We start from the raw sequence: 20,832 nt of genomic DNA, 5'->3' as shown, positions 1-20,832 counted from the left end.
ACTGTAACGTATTATAGAGCCGACGAAAGCCTCCTGAAATCTGTCGCTCCCCTAAATGGGTATGTTTTCAAAAGTTTATTGTAACCGAGTATTCTTACAGTCCAATAACGTAACGTATTGAATCCTTGGGGCATTGAAAATATCCATCAATCTCCGCAAAAATGGTTTGCCTCGACAAAGTCGCGGGATTTTTCTTTTTTCGCTGAATATCGTAAAGTTCAACGGTAACTCTGAAATGGATCTGTTTAATTTGGAGCTACAAAGATATTGATTTGATAGAAAAAGTCACCAGGTGCGTACGTACCTACTCCAGGTATAAACTATACTCTTTGTAAGTAATCGAAGAAGAAGTAGAAGTTGCGTTTCTCGTGATGAAATTAAAAAATCATATTGAGTAGAGACTACGCGTATAAGATTAATTTATTAGGACTACATCTCCCGCGGTTCCTATTGTAGTAATTACAACTCATTGTTTTGGGTTTGACAGGTTAGTAGGTACTTACTTAATTACTATTCGGGTCTATTCATCTTTATACCAGTAATAAGCGTTGTTGTGGTATTGTACTTATATGTATAGTATTGTAAATGTATTGTAGAGGGGAGATTATTTAACGCCCGTATTCACAAACGATGCTTGCTTAAGTGAAGCAGCAAATCGAACGCACAGCATTGAACAGAGCTCTATGATTGGTTTGTGTGTCACCCTGTGCGTCCGCGCGCATTCGTGAGACCTTATAGTAATGTTTGTGAATACGGGTGTAAGTCACAAAGAATCTTCTTTTCATTTATTGTTGCTTGTACGAGTAATACCTTTAGCACCTTAAGCTTTTGTGATTTATAATTATTTTTTAAATAAAACTTGATTTGATTCGATTTTAAATTCATAGAATATTGTTTGTAGTCGATGTCAATGTATATGTAGGAACTGATTAGCATTGTAAGTGGATTAGTGAAGTGACCTAGAATTAATTAATACGATCAGGAAAACACGACCGTCGAATGTAACAGGTAACGCAGTGTTGTACCTATTAATTAGAATGTCACACATTAAATATTCAATCGTAATACACACACGTCAGACACATTCACACTTCAGTCGTCTCTGTTAATCTGTTAATATGTAGGTAAATTATGATGCACGTCTATTATGTTATATAGACCCGTAGCACAGGTTTCTCTTTTGAAACTCATTTCAGGCACCAGTCCCTCGCACTTTGTTAGAAATCCTTGGCTTAATTTCTATTGTATTTGTGTACCTCAATTGTGAAGGATAATACTTATTTTTTGATTTGAGTAATGTATTTGAAATTTTTAGTTCCTGCTAACACGTAGAACTAGAAATTTCTTTAAGTGTTATCTACTTGATTACTAATGGTTGTAGAAATCATCATCTCACATTTATGGCCTGTTTCGTATCTTGTTATAAGCCATGAGGTTACAGCTTTCGGTTTTGCTATAGAGATATCTGACAGATAAAGTCACTGGCAACCAGCAACCTTTCTTTGTTAGATACTCAGTTCAGGATCTTTAAACCTGGGCCTTCTCTTACTCAAGTAAACATTAAAAACATACAAATGAATTGAGAATCTTCTCTTTATTTCAAGTCGGTTAACCAAGTAATCTTAAATAGGGTTAAAGGTTAAATACTTGACCTTCCTGTAAGGTACGAGTATAGTGAGTATAATGATACATCCACGCCTCGACCGGTTCAAGACCCTGTCGCCCTCGCCCTGGAAAGTATAAATACCTGAGCAAGAGCCATTATAATTTCTTTGAGTTTAATGAGGCAGGCTTTTTGGTCACAGTATAACTTTCCTTTAGCACAATACCGTGATTGGTGTGGTTGAAATTTGGGGGTCTGGGATCGATTCCCAGGTGGGTTATAAAAATAAAAAGTAATTTTGTGTCATGGATAATATTTTGATTTGGATATTGCAGGCTAAGCCTAGGCTGCGTCTAGACCTGCATTCCGCAGACCACCAACTTTTTGTCGGCCGATAGTTTAGTCGGGCAGTTAATCAGTAAGTATGGGCATCTATGGAAGTGCGCACATTGCACCGATTGATTTTTCATACAAATTAGAACCTTGCCCAAATAAAAGTCGGACAAGGTATCAGCTTGATTTTCTGAAAGGAAGTAAAATATGTTTCTGTACTTCGGAAGTCGGTACGTATAACACGTAAAAGCCGGGTCGCGAGGCGGTATCGAGGAGAGAAGCCTAAAATTTTAAAATAAGCTTCAATATCTCATTCTATGAATAAATATCCATAAGTTGGCACTGATGAGGCCACAATCGCATCATTACTGGCGATTAGGTATAAGATAATGTTCATTTGGTTATAAAGTCCCTAAATAATTGGCTCGTCTACATCGCTTTGGGGTGGTGCCAACTCTCATAACGTGTATGATATTGCATAGCTTGGGGTTGATGGGGACTCTATGGCTTTTAGGTGAGATTTCATTAGATAAAGTGCGATTATGACCTCGTCTTCTCATCAGGACGAACTGCAGGACTGTAGATAATGTTACTACCACCATCATACATACTATATCACACGAAGAAAGGATCAGTTCGATGTGACAAATAACCTTCTGAAAAAGACAATCGTTAGCTATAACTTGTACGAGTATTTTTCTCCTTAGTGGCCGGTGTGACATAAAAAGTCTGGACCTATTATACTACCTATTGGTAGTTCGGGTCTGTCATAAGAATTAACATAACATTTTCTTGTAACATCGACATCTGGACTCATTTTCCCCAAATGTATTGACAGTGCCCGCTCGAATCGCTCAGCGGTCACGATCAAGACCGAAGCTATCATCATTCGAGTCCCTTTACCTCTCCATAATGCACGCTGCGGGTTCGAACTTTTCTGGAAGGTCAAAAGTCACATACAGAGAAACATGTAAACAAGTATCACTCACTACTTAAATCACTAATGTCATGAAGACCTCCTGCAGATAGTGCGGTAGATTCTGCTACTCTTTACGAAATAAGTAAGAGCCAGTTTAATGCGGTAAATATAATAAATCTTTTGAAAAACAAAAATAAAACGTCATTTAAGACTTGTATTCATACGGTCTGGCGTAAAGATTACCATAAAATTAAATATCTATCGTAATGTCAACATCTAGACTCATTTTCCTCAAATGTACTGACATAGAATCGCTCAGCGGTCAAGACCGAAGCCATCATCATTCGAGTCCCTATGCTTTCCCACTCTCCATAATGCACGATGCGGGCTCCGACGATTTGCGACGCAATCGCGGGTCCCCAAAAGATACACAAGGTAACGAATTGCCAATAAAAAGCTAACAAAATGCTGTGGGTAAGCATTCCGGTCAAAGCTGTAAATCCCTGGTTTGGGGCAATAAATCCGGGGGAAAATATCGGAGCCGTGTAATACAGTTAGATCCGATTGTGTGGGATAAGGCCGCATATTCGGGACTCAGTCTATTTTGAATATTAAAACTCGGGAGATGATTGCGCCTTTCGTAAGGTATTTCGGTATTGACAAGGGTCGTGGTTGCTTGGCCCCACGGATAAAGCCTGTTGTTGTCATGTCCCGTAACGAATTGTGCTCTGATTAAATAATATTCAGGACCTTTTCAAGGCACGTGGATTCATCGCAAAGATTGCTCTTCCGCCACGTGGGGACAAACTATAAATACAAAGGATTATATCTTTTCATGAGGGATATCATATTAATAGAAATTTCTTTTGTTGACAGGTATGAGCGAAAAGTAGTAAGAGTGGAGTTGTGGTGTCATGGTAGGTAAGTATAAAAAATTAAATCAGTTGAAAACGTTATATGGACAGGATTTGTCAACAAATTGCAACTTGAGCTTTCTTTGTGCACATAGGCTTAGTGGTTGTATGGACATAAAGACGTATTTTACTTGATTAAATCCTTCGTGATGTCTTTTATTAGCCGTTGTCTAGGCCCTAAAACTTTCACGCAATAGTAGACATTGTAAGCAAATCGAATTTCTCCATCATCTGCGGTTGACCACGCTCACGTATCGGTTCACGGTAGAAAACGAATGTTACAACAAGTAGAAGTCGACAGAACAATATGGGCAGTGGACCGTCTCTTAAACGCTTCGAAATACAATCGTTCAGTAAACTTGAACGAGGGAGTTTCTGAGGCCCTACTTTGAACTAAAATGTTCATATTTTCGATTGTATTCATCTCTTTTACTCGTCATTGTGCGCAGCCATGGGTGAAAGTGATAGACAGAGAAGAAGACACGGAAAAGTTTAACAGAGTAGGGCCTCTACCGCCTTGAGGCCCTACTATGTACAAACATTTTCATGTATTCGATTCTATCCATCTCTTTTACTCATCACAGAGCGCGGTTATGAGCGAAAGTGATAGACGGAGAAGAAGATACGGTAAAAGTATTACAGAGTAGAGCCCCTGCCTGCGGTTTGAGCAATTACTGCAGATGTAGGCTTGCCATGCCTCGAGACCCGTTAAGACTTGTATTACGGTAACGGCCCTTAGCCCGTTCTTACTGTCCGTCGAGCTTTTTGCAATGGGCATGAAGACGCCATTAATCAATTAGTTGTACTTGGCATACTTCTTTTAAACTGTCAAAACGATATTTGCAAGTACGAGTACGAGTAGGTATGTAGAATTTGTACGAATATTGATTCAAGAAATAACTGCTTTTTGAAGGCAACTAACCGCAGTAAAAGAAATTCGTCCTTTTTTATTTTCAGCATTACTATGGCATGAAAGAATTGCTAAAATAATAAATGAATGACACTGACATTATTCTTTATTCGAGTAAGCAATTTATATTAAGAACTGAGTACCTACTCATCATCATCATCATCATCATCATTGCAGCCACAGGACAGGACGTCCACTGCTAAACATAGGCCTCCCCCAATCGAGTATCTACCTACTCGTACCATCGAAATGAGGACTTTTTAAATCCCATCTAATTTCAGTTTCAAAGTATGGTAACCCTAATCCAACAGAATCCAACTGGTTACACAAACCGAGTGACCGAGTCGCGCGGGTTTGCTTAACTCTACCACAGTACCTATACGTGTGTATGTCTCCCAATAAATGTTGATTTTCATTTGCCACTTGCGTCTGTGATACAGCGATAATATCTGTGTATATGGACCATTTAAAACAAGTTGACGGAGTTTATGTAGGAGAATTTGATGTAAAATTAATAATTTTGTAGAGTAAATTGACCATATAAATAAGTTTACAGACAGGCTTTATGATCATTCTATACGAACTCGAAGCAATAAAGAATTTGTTGGTGTTACGGTGGACAGCCGCTCGGGCGGGCGGAAATAACTAAAATCCTTTGGTTTAAATAAAGGTGTATTTCTTCCAAAATGCCCAGGCGGATATCAAAACATAACTTCAAACTTAAAAACAAAAGGTAACAAAAATAATAAAAAAAAGTATAAACACATAGATAAATCTCAAAAGAGGTTGGTCCACCCATTGGTTCCCAACAGGTGTGTAAAAATAAAAATTATAGTGTACATTTTTTCAAGTCTTTTTATAGCTTAAATTCTAAAAAAACAATCGAAATTGCTCACTCACTTTGTATCTCTAACCAACGTCGCTCGCATCAAATTAGGAAGCGAAAAAACTGTAACTTCCCAAATTAGAAAGGGAAAAAACTGTAACGTCCGGAGCCCTCAATTTCCGAAACCTCAAACGAACTATTCCCCTTCGCTCAGCCATAAACATTGAAGCTGAAACAGTTCTGTCGAGTATTTTTAAGAGCTACCGCAAAATGGTCTATTCGTTCATTATTAAGAGTCACACGTAAAATATCCTGAATAATGAAAACATGATTTGAATTAAAAAATCTTATTTAAACCTAGAGCACAGAATAAATAGAAGCTAAAATTGGAGCACGAACCACATGTTATTTTTTTAATATCCACGAGCTATTTTTGTGTGTATATTGTAAAGTTCTTTTCACCTCCATTTCCTTGACTGAACCATCTTATTCAATGTAAATAAATACTACAAGTGAAAATATCATGTTACATATTTTACGCTCTTTATTGATTTATTAATTCAGTGATTTATGACACTTTAAATTTCTAACATTTCTCTTTCCTACGAACTTAACACTATTACTATTATGTCGTTAAGATTAACTTGAGATTTTTGAGTTTGAATTAAATTATTACTTAAATTAATTATTACGTACGTCGCACCTTTAACGCGAACGCAAAATGGGCTGCCCTCTGTTCATCATTTAAAAGGTTTTCAAATACGGCTGGTATTTGCGCGAATATCACTTCACGGGCGATATTTGCTGTACGGTATAACCAGGGAACTTTGATGAAATATCTTTGCAGAAAAACAAACGGGTTGGAGTGGCACGGCGGACGTATTTCACTTTGGGCACCCGTTCAAATAGCACCTGCACGAATAGCACGTGGCCTATTCCACTTAGAGCACCTATCGATATTTTGGGCAGGTGCTCTAAGTGAAATTAAATTTATTTTTATGACGTACACACAACACAGAGCAGCCTAGCCCTGGCTACTAATGTATTTGACAAACAAAACGTTATTAAATTCTTCAACATGCTTATGTTGCCGTGGTACTCTTGGTAAGGTTTATACAGGAGCTATTTTTGAAAGTTATCTCGATAGTCCCGAAAAAAAATCATAGAAATAGCTCCTGTAGCCCTGGTACTTTTGGGGTGAAATCATATCGTCCTGTCTAACAAAATCAGCAGTCAGCTAGGCTGCAGCTGTGGTGTAGGTGTTCTAAGTGGAATACTTCGTAAAAGTAAAAATTCCACTTGGAGCAGAACCCAAAATATCGATAAGTGCTCTAAATGGAATAGGCCAGGTGCTATTCGTGCAGGTGCTATTTGAAAGGGTGCTCAAAGTCGAATACGTCGCACGGCGTTGCGGCGCTATATTGAATCTCTGTGCGGTCTTGGCAACATTTGGGGCTGTTATTTGTTTCCCTCGATATGGGCCCCTCAGGGTCTGAAATAACAGAGGGCTTTCGTACTCGGAAATGCATGGTCGTATTCGTATGACATGAGTTATTAGGCTAGTCAATAATAGATTGTAGGAGTAATGCAGAATGTTTCAGGATGTGACTGTAAGCAATTTCATTTAGGTACTTGTAAATTTTTAGCAAAATCTACATAGTTTATACACTGTATTGTTTTCCTTGTAAAATGAAATAAAATAAATAAAAATAACAACGTGATCATGTCATTATCAGTAATCGAATGTCCAGCACTGAACAAAACTTATGGATTTTGTATACAGCACGTCTTGAGTATAATAATTATGAATTTTGCTAATAGAGGTTAAAGTATTGCTAAATTACTGCCTGTTTTCATCATCAATCCCTAATTTTTAAGTGACCCCTATGGTAACACTGAACAGGAATTTTGTTTTCAAAGGGGTCACTTAAAAATTAGGGATTGATGGTGAAAACGGGCATACATCTCTTAGAAATATTGAAAACTTCAGCTTTAGCTGCTCTTCCTATGGCAACACAGCGGATTGTGTACGAGTATGTAGTTAATTTTTTTGGAAAATCGTATCTAAGATTACAGTATTACAACGAACTGTATGCCACATGGCTTAGCTCAATCTGTTAACAGAAGAAAAAGATATTAAAAATAACAGTTCTCATTGTTAATATTTTATTTTCGATCGCAGTATTCACAAAAACAATTCTCATACGTAGATAATCCGTGTGAATGCTTCTACAGCTTCTTTAATTGTTTTGGAATACAATAAGAACAACATCAAAACATAACTCGCCAATAATAAACGAAATAGCTCTTCAACGAAACTATTTCCCATCATTTTACACGCAATGGAATCCCGTTTACAAAGGACGTGTGCCTCTGAGGCAGAAGAATAAAAGAATACAAGTTCATCTCCCAGATAGGGCGGGATGTCACCTGCAGTGTTGGTACGGAACTACGAAATCCAATAAAAAAGGAAAATTCAGTTCCACCCACGGCATTGTCTTTTGGAACGACATTGTAAAACAATAAAAGGTATACGTTTGGTTTCGACTGCTGCAGTTGGTTTTAGTGATACAGTTTTATTTTTCGAACAATAAACAAAACACTGTGCCGAACAATTGAAGCGTGAAATAAAGAATTTTTATGCGCTTTCAGATCTGACGTTTTTGGGTATTTCTCATCGCCACGGTTCTCATCGTCACCTTCGTGGCAAATTTTATTTCTAACTTATTTCAACTTTTTGTAAACAAAAATTGTAGCGCTTGATGTGAAGAGTGTATTCTCAGTAAATCAGTCAAATAGTGAGTCTCGTTTGGAAGCTTTAACGTTTTGAATTTTTTGATGCCACGAAAGTGATTCTGTACTTCACACCAATAATTTTTTCAAACTTTAGTACTGTGAATGACTCTTAAGTGTTTATAAAACATATATTTTGTCTTATTTTCATAGATAAATAGCAATCACTATATTTAAAAATAAACCAAAGCAAGAAATCACTTTCGTGGCCTAAAATCACCTTCGTGTATAAAACACCACGAAGGTGATGCCACGAAGGTGACGAAAATTTTAGTTTTTTATGAATTATCCTTAAATTTGAATTTAACGGTTCAAGTCGAATACTACACAAATAAGTCTAACATGTTAAGTTTTCAATGGCCTAAGTTTCAATTAAATTGTTTAAATTTTAGAGGTAGAAAATATTGTTCAAGCAAGTGACGGTATGTCTAATGATAATCACAAAAGCTTACGTATTTTCTTCGCGGAGCGACGATCGACCTGTCTCACCTCCGCAATGACTGGAGCGGGACGGACGTTAACCGAATAGAACGCTGTGATTGGTTGCTGGTGTTCGGTTTAACGGCAATCTTGTATTATTACACAAAATTTTAGGTACCTAAAATCGTGTGACCAACGTATTTCGCTTTCTCAATTCGAAATAATTATAAGAAGATATTTTTTTGACTGTTGTGTGGAAAGTATATTTAATTACGATGATTTTAGTATATGTTACACACAAATTGAATGAAAATTGTGAATGCAGTAACCAAATGTTTCATTGCAACCGAGGGTGTGACACGATGAGAACGCGAAAAATGACCCCGTTTTTTATCGTTTCATGTGATGTTTTCGTATTATTTTTGCTCCTATTACGATAAAATTTATTTTGTATGTAGCTAAATAGATATTTTATCATCTGATTTCAAAGTTATTGTTCTAACTTATACCGTTTATGAACTACAGTGTGAGTCACGTTAAAGTGTACATATGAAAATAGATGAAACTAGACCTATTTTTATCGACAAAAAAGAGGTCAAAATTTTTTTGAGATTTTTTTTTAATTTTTTATAGAATTTTTTTTCTTCCAATTACTTATTGTAAAGAAAACGTAATAACTTTGAAACTAAGAGGTATATCCTGATAAAATAAAAACAGTAATAATGCTAAATAACAGGCGATACTAATAACATACATAAAATACACAAAAAAAGCCAACAAATAATAAAAAATGATACTTTTTGAAAAAAATCTGCTTTTAAATTCGTGTTTTTTTGGTTATTTGATAAATTTCTCCAAAAAATGCCCCTATAATCGGTGGTTTTTATTACTTTGTATTATTCTCTATCGTATTACCTTCGTAAAACCAAAAATCGCATGTCTCTATCCCTATCACAACGTTTGCAATGATCGTTTGAACTAAGCCTCTCTGGGCGCGCCATTCAACGCTTCGTTAACAACGAAACTGAAAATGGCTTTAGATTTGTAATTTTGATAAAAACAAGTTAGATTTTAAATAAAAACAAAAGATTTCGAAGTAAAATAAGCATTTTAGTTAAAATTAAAATTGTCTTTACCTGTAGCGGAGAATAATGTTGTGGCAGGCCTTTGTTCAAACGATCATAGCAAATGTTGTGATAGGGATAGAGACATGCGATTTTTGGTTTTACAAAGATAATACGATAGAGAATAATACAAAGTAATAAAAACTACCTGTTATAGGGGCATTTTTTGGAGAAATTTATCAAATAACCAAAAAAACACGAATTTAAAAGCAGTTTTTTTTTTCAAAAAGTATAATTTTTTATTATTTGTTGGCCTTTTTTGTGTATTTTATGTATTTTTTTAGTATCGCCTGTTATTTAGCATTATTACTGTTTTTATTTTATCAGGATATACCTCTTAGTTTAAAAGTTATTACGTTTTCTTTAGAATAAGTAATTGGAAGAAAAAAAAATTATATAAAAAATAAAAAAAAAATCCCAAAAAACTTTTGACCTCTTTTTTGTCGATAAAAATAGGTCTAGTTTCATCTATTTTCATATGTACACTTTAACGTGACTCACACTGTATTATTGGATGACCATCAAAGAAGAACGGTCATCTGTGACCCAGGCCCGACAGAAACGAGACATACCTCAGTTTTTTTGTCATGTCTTAATTAGTTAAATTATATATTTTTTATATTCGAAATCTATGTATAACACCAAAATATTACCCTTTGTTTTTGTTCAGGCGTTATACAAAAACTAATACAAAATGCCTATTTATCACCAAAATTGGTAAATGTATGTACCTAAATGTCTATTACAGCTGCTATGGAATGTATCTAGGTGAGCTGGAGATACAGCCGGATTATACAGGGTGGAAACGAGAAGTTACAAAATCCAAAAATTAAATGTTACCAGCTTCCATAATCTGTAACCTATTATTGGTACCATTTGAAAGAGCTCGTGAAGCACTTTCAGAATCAGTAACTAGTTTTTCGATATCTTGTATAGTTTAGAAATAATCGAGCGAGATCACTTATCGTTCCATATGTATAACCACCCTGTATAATCAAACTGTATCTCCAGGTCAACTAGATACATTTCATAGAAGCTGTAATAGACATTTAGGTACATACATTTACCAATTTTGGTGATAAATAGGCATTTTGTATTAATTTTTGTATAACGCCTGAACAAAAACAAAGGGTAATATTTTGGTGTTATACATAGATTTCGAATATAAAAAATATATAATTTAACTAATTAAGACATGACTAAAAAACTGAGATATGTCTCGTATCTGTCGGGTCTGGGTTTTTTTTGTATGGGGCGTGACCGTTCTTCTTTGAGTGTAAATGAGAAGTACCCTTTTGTTTCATGTTTTTCTCGCACTATATCGCTCTACTTATACGCCCGTATTCACAAACATTAGTATGAGGTCTCACAGTGCGTGTGGACGCACAGGGTGATACACGAACCAATCATAGAGCTCTATTCAACGCTGTGCGTTCGATTTGCTACTTCACTTAAGCAAGCATCGTTTGTGAATACGGGCATTAGTATCGAATACGGAAAAAGCTCATTTCAATATCGCTCTACTATCTACGTCTGCACTTATACTTACACGAGTGAACCTAATAAAAGTAGGTAACTCGTACTTTAAGATAAGTAATAAATCATAGATACTTAACCCATTCGTCAAGTGTATATTTTTGGCACCGTGAACAGCTGTTACTTATTGCTTATAGAACCTTTTGCTATTGCATTACAGCTTATTTCACCTTGAATAAATAAGTGAAGCTTATTCAGCAATGAAGGTCGTAACGGGACATATCCGAGATCAGTTCCAATGCCTATTAGGGTTACCATAATTAAAGGCGATGTTTCCAGGATGTGTACGTAGGGCAAGTCCCTGGAAAATATAATTCGTCGGCCGTTTGGTGTAGTGGTTCAGAACGGACTACTCTATGCCGAGAGGTCCCGGGTTCGATTCCCGGCCGGGCAGAAATTGAAATGATGAATTTTAATTTCTGTGACGGGTCTGGGTGTGACTATGTATAATATTTATGTATTTAAAAAAAAAAGTATATAAGTAGTATATCCGTTAAGCTAGCACCCATAACACAAGCATTAAGTTGCTTACTTTGGGGCTAGCTGGCGCTGTGTGAAATTGTCCAAAGATTTATTTATTTATTTATACTGCTATTGAATACAGAATGCATTGCCATTGAAAGTGTTGTATTGTTTTATAAATCTTAGGCTAGAGATCCCCAACAGATGATTTATCATTTACTTTTTAAACGTCAATTTGTAAGTTTTGTAACAAAATAATTTGTTCATAGGTGCTACCTATATACTGCTCACTGCTATTAAGTCTAAGAAACCTTTTGGTAAACATCTACCGGGTATAGTAATGATTAAATATTGTAAGAACAATCAATTATCGTTTTAATTTAGCACAATGTAAGTTTTTTTTTCAAATTATGATAATCCAGTCTATCTGTAAAATGTTAATACCTATATCTTAAAACTTTTAAAGTAATTACAAATTGCATGGCTATCCTAAAACCTGTTGCGTTCCATTCAATCAACGACGTCTCCGAAAATTCCTCCACGCTAACAGTACATCAATCCCGTTCGCCGTAAAAACTTGGCGACCTTAGCGACAAGTTTTTAAGCTGCGCCTGCGTCGGACAGTGTTGCCATTTCTGCGAACGGGGCGCGCGGTACCGTTCATTTTTCTCGTTATTTACAACCTCTTTATAGACATAGACGGTTATATGTTTTTTATTTAGATGTTTCGGTTCAATGTGTGACTTACGATGGTGATTGCTACTTGTATTGCCTGTATGAATTTTTTTTGTATGTTCTAAACTCAAATTATATGACAGCTTAGTCAATTAGGCTTTTTTATTTGCATGAGAACTAGCAAAATTAAAAGGTTTGTCTACTTAGTAAAGAATTCTCTCAGCTTTTAGATATTACTAATTTTGACAAAATGTAAGTATACTTTCATGGGTAAGAGCTGATTATATCTGAAGAAACCAAGTTTATTAAAACTAATAAATTCAAGATCTGATCGCAGTTTATGTCCAACCTGATTTTAAATCTTTGATTAATAAACTTGCTGTGATTTAATCGATGTCAATAAATAAATCTAGAACTCCAATTAATTACTCCTTGGAAGACTTGTCGTTTTATTCCGCGTGAGTTCTGGGCAAATTGATTAAAACTAGCTAAAGTAAACTAAAACTTATCAAAGTTAAAATTGAGTTAAGGTTAAACTTTCGCGGTAATATTATTCACTGAACTAGGTTCCTTTAACTTTTCCTTTGAAACTTTATAACTCAGCGTTTAAACATACGTGTAAAGAGAAAAACATGCATTAGTATAGCCTGAAAACATTAATAATAAGTTTCAGTTATAAACTGATCATAGCTGAAAAAATATTTGGTTATGGCTTACACAAAAAAAGTGACTGGCGAACTAACTACTGTTAACTTGATGTAGTGCCCTGAGTGCCCAAGCAACTGCACTCAAGAGGATTTGATGAGTGCTGTTGACAACGTCATTCTTGTGGCGGAGTTTTGGGCTGACACTGTGTAGGTTTGTTGTCGACACGAAAAGAAGAAGAAAAAGTATTAACTATAACCAAACCAAGTTCGCTGGTCACTTTTCTTGTGTAAGCAGTAACCAACCAAACATTTTTTTCATGTGTCGGTATTTGCCATACGGCTCCTAGGTTCCTACCTATATGCAGTTTTCGTAATTCCCACCAATATTGTAAGTACCTACTGCATTCGTATAAGTCCTCTATTGATATTCGTGGTGCAGGTAGAGCTTTGTATTTAACGAATAGCTGTATGATTTACAGCGTTGATTGGATTTCGTCGAAATCACGTTCTACATTCTACAACATACCACATATCGGATTAGGGATGACAAATTCTTGCCAGAAACAACTGCAGATCGTATTTTATTAAATAAAATTTAATAGAGGTTTGATAAAAAAAAATAAGTGTCAATGATATTGTGAATCCAGGAGTCCCCCCTTCCCCGTATTATGTCGGAAATATAAAACAGAAATAATTAAAAACGAAAAACGTATAATTTGAAGGACTTACATTTCTTCACAAACGTGTTATTAGCCTGAAATGATTATTAATTAATCCGAAATAACAATAAATGCCTACTAAATGTTGGTTGACAACCCCAGATCAGCAGTAGTAATACCGCGCTGCAAAACAATTGCAGTTTCGCAGTGCGAAATGTGTATTATGTACTAAGCTCCAATGATCTACTTCATCATACCGAAAACGGTTCGGTACCAATGTATAAATTCTGAGAAAACCAGATGTATAATAATAATATCGAAGATTGTATAATTGTAAGACATTCTACGAGTAAGTTCTCTTGCAGGATGCAATTCGGTAGAGTTAGTGTCAAATAGTTTCTGACACCCACGAACTGTTTGACGCTGACAGTACCTTCTGTGTTTGTAATATCTAATTACTATTTTGCCTATTAATAGTCTGTTGAGCTGGTCGACTGTAGATACATCTATCCAGTCTGTGTTGACAAATTTGTCAAGTCTTTAGCCAGAGCAAAGTACGGTACGGCTTCCAATCTTACAGAAAGTGATTAACAATAAGTATTAAAATTTCGTTGATTGGGTTAGTTTACAACATTGCTGCTTTAGGTATGCTAGCATGGACATAAATTACTGTCTTTTAATAGGTAGGTTCCTATACTGAAACTAACAGCAAATGGCGGCCAATTAGAAACCTCATTTGGTACGGTACAGTGTGGAGATCGGTACGATAATTGCCTTGCATTGTATGCATCTGTACTAACATTGTATCTATAGATAAGTATTTGTCGTGCACATAGGTTACTTTCTAAAAATTAAAACTATATAGGTATTCCAATTGTACATGCAATCAAGATATTGGCTTTAATCGTGAACGAAATATGATAATTAAAAATATAGAGCTATTTCAATATTGATTTTGATAGCCACTTTGACATATGCATTATTAAGGCTGAGTTGCTGCACCACCTAACTATAACGGTAACTATGACGATAACCGGTGTTTTTTGTATGGAGTTTGACAGATTTTTGACGTTTGTCAAGGTTAAAGTATTTGGTGCAACCCAGCCTAAAACTAGAACACAAAAAGGACAATAAAGAAGTTAATAGAAATAGATAAGAGGTTTCACTTTCGTCTTATAGGTTCCATATATTTTATGTTTAGAATAGATGACTTCGGTGTGAACCAGCCGAACTAGATTTGGACGAAAAAACGTAGCACGATAGCACGAAAAATTAAATCAGTGTTAATTGCTTAAAACAACATTTGTTGTCAACGACCTCTATCTGTCAAATGTTACAGTTACAGAAACTGTTACTTGCCAGTTGTCATTTTAAGTGTAGCTGTTCTCATAATCTTTTAATTACTGTTTAACAAGACAAGAAAGTTGATTTTAATTATTGTATGAATTTAATGTTCGAAAGATATGCAAAAATAATGACAAAAAAAAAGAAATGTTTTTGTAGTTTTGGAATAAAATTGAACTGTATTCACTGTGTAAAAACATTTTCAAAGTCTCAATAGTTTTCTGGATTACTGTCCCAAACTCTACACGACTATTTAATTACAATATAATATTACTCTAATTAGAATTTATTCCTGAAAACGAAATAACGTTCTTCATATTTCTTTTTTCATTTAGTGTACAACGCATTGTTGCCATTGTGCTAGAGGCTAATTGCGTTTCTTTATTAAGAATTAACAATTTTGTATACAATAATTTTATTAAAATAATGATATTGAAAAATAATGAATTTTCGCAGAAAACATTCCATTGGCTTTCAAGTCGTGCATTGTTTGAATTCATTTTGTTTATTTTTACCAATCGTGGATACTGTAATGTTACACCACATACACTTACCTACACCCTGTATAAATACTTATTTAAATATCAAGATATTTATTTATTCATGTTTAAATTAAGCTACTTATTCTTGTGACAATCATAATCAAGCACAATAATTGTAATATGATATTTATTGTTATTTATGAAATAAAAATGTACGTATGTACCAGTGGATAATGATAGCTGCTTGTAAGACATTTTTAGCATACAAATACAAATATTGTAACACTCATAGATAACTATGGCACACCATCATCGATGCGGTCTATATCGAATGCGTTGCAGATGCATTGTTGCATGAATTTCTGCGTCTATCAAAGGATGGACTGGCAAATGGGTAAATCATCCGACAAAATGGTACAAAGAAATCGATCACGCACCGGACGAGGCATTGTCCGAGTCGCAGTAATGAGTCGACGCATCTCATTTGAATGCATTGTCGCTAGGAAGATAAATGTAGATAGGTATAGATAGAAACGCCTTTGCATTCCACACTGTCTATAAGCGTGTTGTCACTCCAATTGTAAAGTGAGAGAGAGATAAAACAGTGAAAGCTCTTTTTGAAAGCCTGACCATTTTAACCAATTCTTTTTATTATAATAATTATGTTCGTTGAAGTCCAAGGATGGTTCTTCGAGAAATCTGAAAAATTCGAGAATTCTGCGAGAAAAGTTCGAATAATTTTCAGGAAAACCCTAAAAAAAACTCAAAACTTCAACCCTAAGGGGATAAAACGAGGTCCACGCTTATGAAGTCGCGGGCGGCTTTTTGCAAATAGGTTTTTTAACAACATGTCATTACCACTTTAAAATAGTGCTGGATCATCATATAGTTTAATTTCTTTTTGTCACTCAACCTTTAGACAGAGCAGAGTACTGTCTTGGGGTTTTAGAGAATCTTCTTCAAAGAAATTGGCAACGCCAAGATATTCTACGCGGGCGAAGTCACGAGCACCAACTAGTTCAACAGCATCACACAAAAAAATGCCATTCTAACAAAGCCGCGAAAACTTTCTTTTAAGCTTAAAAGGCGGCCTTCGCAAGGATCCCGAGTACTTACAAGCAAACTGAAAGAAATTGTAACTTTTTTCGAAAGATGTCGAATGCCTAAAAGGGAATCTTTAATAACGCTTAATGAATGCTCGCCGGCAAGAAACTAACTACTTTTGAATAAAAAATCGCAATGAAGATCAAATTAAGTAGGTTCATTCCAACACTGAAAAAAAAAACGTTTATTTTTTTGCAAGTAACTTTTACCATCGCACCTAACATATCAAACTTCACATTTCTGTTGCCAAATTATAGCTATAGTACAGTACACGGATAAGAGATAAGGTTCTGATGAGATATAACTGAAGTAATTTCATCGTCTGCCACCAACAGGTGAAACCTCAATCCAATACCTCATCGTCATGCAGGTAGTTGGTTACCCTATTCTAAAAAAAGGAAATAATTATACATGTAGCACCGATCTTAAAAGAAAATTAAAAACTACATTGTTGTATGTAATGAATTGCTCAATGGACAAACCTTACATCTTAGGCCTACTGTCTACCACTATGTTAGAAAAAGACTAAGAATACATCAGTAGGCCACGAAAAGAAGATAGATTTGTGTATTTTAGCATTTTTTGTCTGAGGTTTCTTTGCATAGTTAGTATTTTTTTCCGTTCGTGGGTAAAAACGCTCATTCCTTCTTTTTAGGATTCCCTAAAACTGTCTTAAAAGAAACCTTTATTAATGAGACCTTGAGACTTAGTAAGTAGAGTGTTTCTAAAGCCCGTATTAACCAACGATACTTGCTTAAATGAAGCAGCAAATCGAATGCTCAGCGTTGAATAGAGGTCTGTAATTGGTTAGTGTGCGACCCTGTGTGTCCACGCGCACTGTGAGACCTCATAGTAATGTTTGTGAATACGGGCGTAAGAGACCGTTGAGGGTCAATTTTGGCAGGTACTATCGTTGTGTTATAAGCGGGAATTGTGCTCAATTATTATTAACTAGCGGCCGCCTGCGACTTCGTACGCGTGGATCACGTTTTACCCCCTTTTTCATACAAATGTTTTTTCCCGCTAATTCCCGTTCCCGTGGGAATTTTGCAATATCCTGTTGTAACTAAGCTAAGTTTACTAAGGTACCTACCTGCATGCCAAATTTCAAGCGTCTAACTTAAGCGGTTTAGATTTTTCATTCAAAATGATTTTCCCGCTAATTCCCGTTCCCGTGGGGATTTCGGGAATTCCTTGTTGTAACTAAACTTTAAGTTTATTAAGGCACCAACATGCTAAATTTCAAGCGTCTAACTCAAGCGGTTTAGATTTTCATACAAAAATATTTTCCCGCGAATTCCTGTTCCCGAGGGAATTCCTAAGTATACTATAACCTGCCCAGGAGTATGAAGAATAATTGTACCAAGTTTCGTTAAAATCCGTCAAGTAGTTTTTGTTTCTATAAGGAACATACAGACGGACAGACAGACAGACAGACAAAAATTTTACTGATTGCATTTTTGGTATCAGTATCGATCACTAATCACCCCCTGATAGTTATTTTGAAAATATATTTCATGTACAGAATTAACCTCTCTACAGATTTATTATAAGTATAGATATGTAAAATATTAGAGTGTCGAATGATTACCGAAAGTAGTGTGAGTAAAGACATAAAACTATACACACTGTGGCACTTTATGAACTTGTGAATAAATGCTATTTAGAGTCAAAAATGTGCACCTAGTCAGAATTCGTTTTTTTATACATGACAAGGCAGGTATTTGACGGCCATCGCAAGTACGAAGTTTTGATTGTACGAAACCCTTAGCACGCGAGTATAATTCCCATCTGGCTGGGTTTTTTCCGTTCAGAGGCCAGTTTTTTGCAAAGGCATTGATTTCATCTAGCCTAGCCATCTGCGTCCCAGACTATCTGATGTTTTTTTGTTTGGTAAAAATAGTAGTAGAGGGGTAATTTGCATGTAGCACGCCTCGGGTAAAAGAAACCCATCAAAAACAATACTTGTCAAAAAAACCAAGTCTCGCAACTCAGTTGTTCTACGGTAAAAAGTTGTGAGATCCATGTAATACCAAGTCCAGGCCAGGAAATCTTTAACGTTTTACATAAATTATTGACTTGGCCATCGCACTAAATAATTTAATTTACACGTGTTTTCATGCGATGGCCAAGTCAATATATTTATGTAAAACGTTAAAGATTTCCTGGCCTGGACTTGGTATTACATGGATCTCACAACTTTTTACCGTAGAACAACTGTAGGGTAATTCAAGTGCAATCTGTCATTTCAATCTATTCTATTTGTCATTTAGCTTGTTTAATCTGTGCTCAATAAAGTGCACAATATTTAAGCAGGATATGGTTGCACGCGGATTTTTAGAGAGTTAAATCTTTTGGCCAATAGAAAACGTCATAATAGTTATTATATGAACTGGGATTGGTCAATGACTTTTGAAATTAAAATCCGATGGCCTGAAAAAATCGGTTTTCCAACAAACGTCAGTTACGCGCAAGGAGGTTTAGCTATTTATCCATCGAAGTTAATAAGGGAGAAGACATAAGACTATTTTTATTATTTGCCTGCCGCGACCCGGTTTTTACAAACAATGACGATGACGACCGATGAACCAGTAACGAGGAGCACACTTAGCAATGCTTCCAGGTTGCGCCTCGGTATCAATTAAGTAACATTTTTCGTTAAGTTTACTTTATGGTCAACTAAAGGACTTTTGCCGTCTCCATGGACAAACTCGAAGTATGATAACTACAGTCATTGTCAAAATTTTGCACTGCCATTGCCGCTGGATACCATATATCGCTACTATATTCATAGATAATAGACTTTCAGTTAATCGTCAAAATTGACATTGTTTTTTAAATAACAACAAATGGTATGAATTTTTAAATGTGATATTTTTATAAAGGTAAGTCCCCAAAACAACATTTGATAGCCTATTTTCTTTCGTTGGCATCTAAGTTCCTGTTTTCTACATATATGTTACTACTACCTATTTGATAAGTAACTAAAAACTTTGTCATTTTTTCCGTGTGAACAAAAGCCCTACAATAAATCACCTATTTTTACCTAGTAGGTATACCCTTCATATTTATGCTAGACGTGTTGCAAAGACAACAATAATTATTATTAGCATAGCATGCCATAGGTACTACTCGTACCTATGTATGTGTGGAATGGCTCACATACTACCCGTTCGCGCTAAGTTTGCCGCCCTTCTGACCGACCGCACCAACAAACCACACTACCAGTAGTGTCGTGGGGAATATTTTTTCCCTTCTACACTACCAAGCCAGTAGTGTCGTGGGTTATTTATAAAGACCATACATCTTCATTCCCATCGACACTACTCCATAACTAAACGCGCGTCCCCTCCCCCAACCGCGATTAAAGGCAATCGGTTAGTGATTAAACGCAATTAATGTGTCTTATTTTATGCAAATACACAATTCTTATCAATATTAATAAATAAAAAACATTCTAAATATAGTTTGTTATAGTTATAGACGATTCCCTTCGAGTGACGTCATATCGCCAGCGGCAAACTTAAAGCGAACGGATAGTACCTAATTAAGCTGTAAATACCTATACCCTTGAGCCATGTGCGTGTGGACTGAGTTACTTAGGGCTGTTATGGATATGTAGTTTCGGTTATGGATACGGTTACGGATATAGGAATAATATTATACCGGTTTCGGTTACGGATATTTTTTTCGGTTCATTCATGGCCGCACACTTTACATCGAATAAAAAGTAATAAATAATATAAATTTATACTAGATGGCATTATAAAGGTAAATCAGACTGTTTTGCCTTTACACATAATGCTATACAAAAACAATTAAAACTGCCTACATCCGAAACTTTTAAATCGGTTACGGTTTCGGATAACCGAAAGTTTCGGTTACGGATATCCCTGGACAGAGTGATCTTTTCAAAAAACTCATCCAACACAACCAAATTTTGAGAGGATTTAGGATATAACTGTGAAAACTTCATAGTAAGGTATTCAATTTGTGAAACCTAAACATCGAAAGCTATAACTAATTTAATAAATCTACTGTCTGGGCAGCGCAGTTCTTTCACAATTATTCAAGTTTTATT

At 35.6% G+C, this 20,832-nt stretch overlaps 2 protein-coding genes across 3 annotated transcripts in view; one reads left to right on the top strand and one right to left on the bottom strand.

The window, feature by feature from the left end:
- The window catches only part of LOC135076954 (vacuolar protein sorting-associated protein 16 homolog), a 319,963-nt gene that overhangs the window by 64,838 nt on the left and 234,293 nt on the right, over window positions 1-20,832 (bottom strand). The gene's annotated exons all lie outside the window — the stretch shown is intronic.
- LOC135076953 (chaoptin) overlaps window positions 1-20,832 on the top strand; it is a 152,933-nt gene that overhangs the window by 31,441 nt on the left and 100,660 nt on the right. Inside the window, exon 2 of one of the 2 annotated variants that reach the window (XM_063971478.1) lies at window positions 3,732-3,776. The exons of the other annotated variant lie outside the window; for it this stretch is intronic. The gene's annotated coding sequence lies outside the window, so the exon portion shown is untranslated. The remainder of the gene's footprint in view (window positions 1-3,731; window positions 3,777-20,832) is intronic. 2 annotated transcript variants of the gene reach the window in all.

The sequence above is a fragment of the Ostrinia nubilalis genome, chromosome 12 (assembly GCF_963855985.1).
Source record: "Ostrinia nubilalis chromosome 12, ilOstNubi1.1, whole genome shotgun sequence".
NCBI lineage: Eukaryota > Metazoa > Arthropoda > Insecta > Lepidoptera > Crambidae > Ostrinia > Ostrinia nubilalis.
Note: the sequence above shows the minus strand (reverse complement) of the source record. Positions and strands in the feature narration are given on the sequence as shown.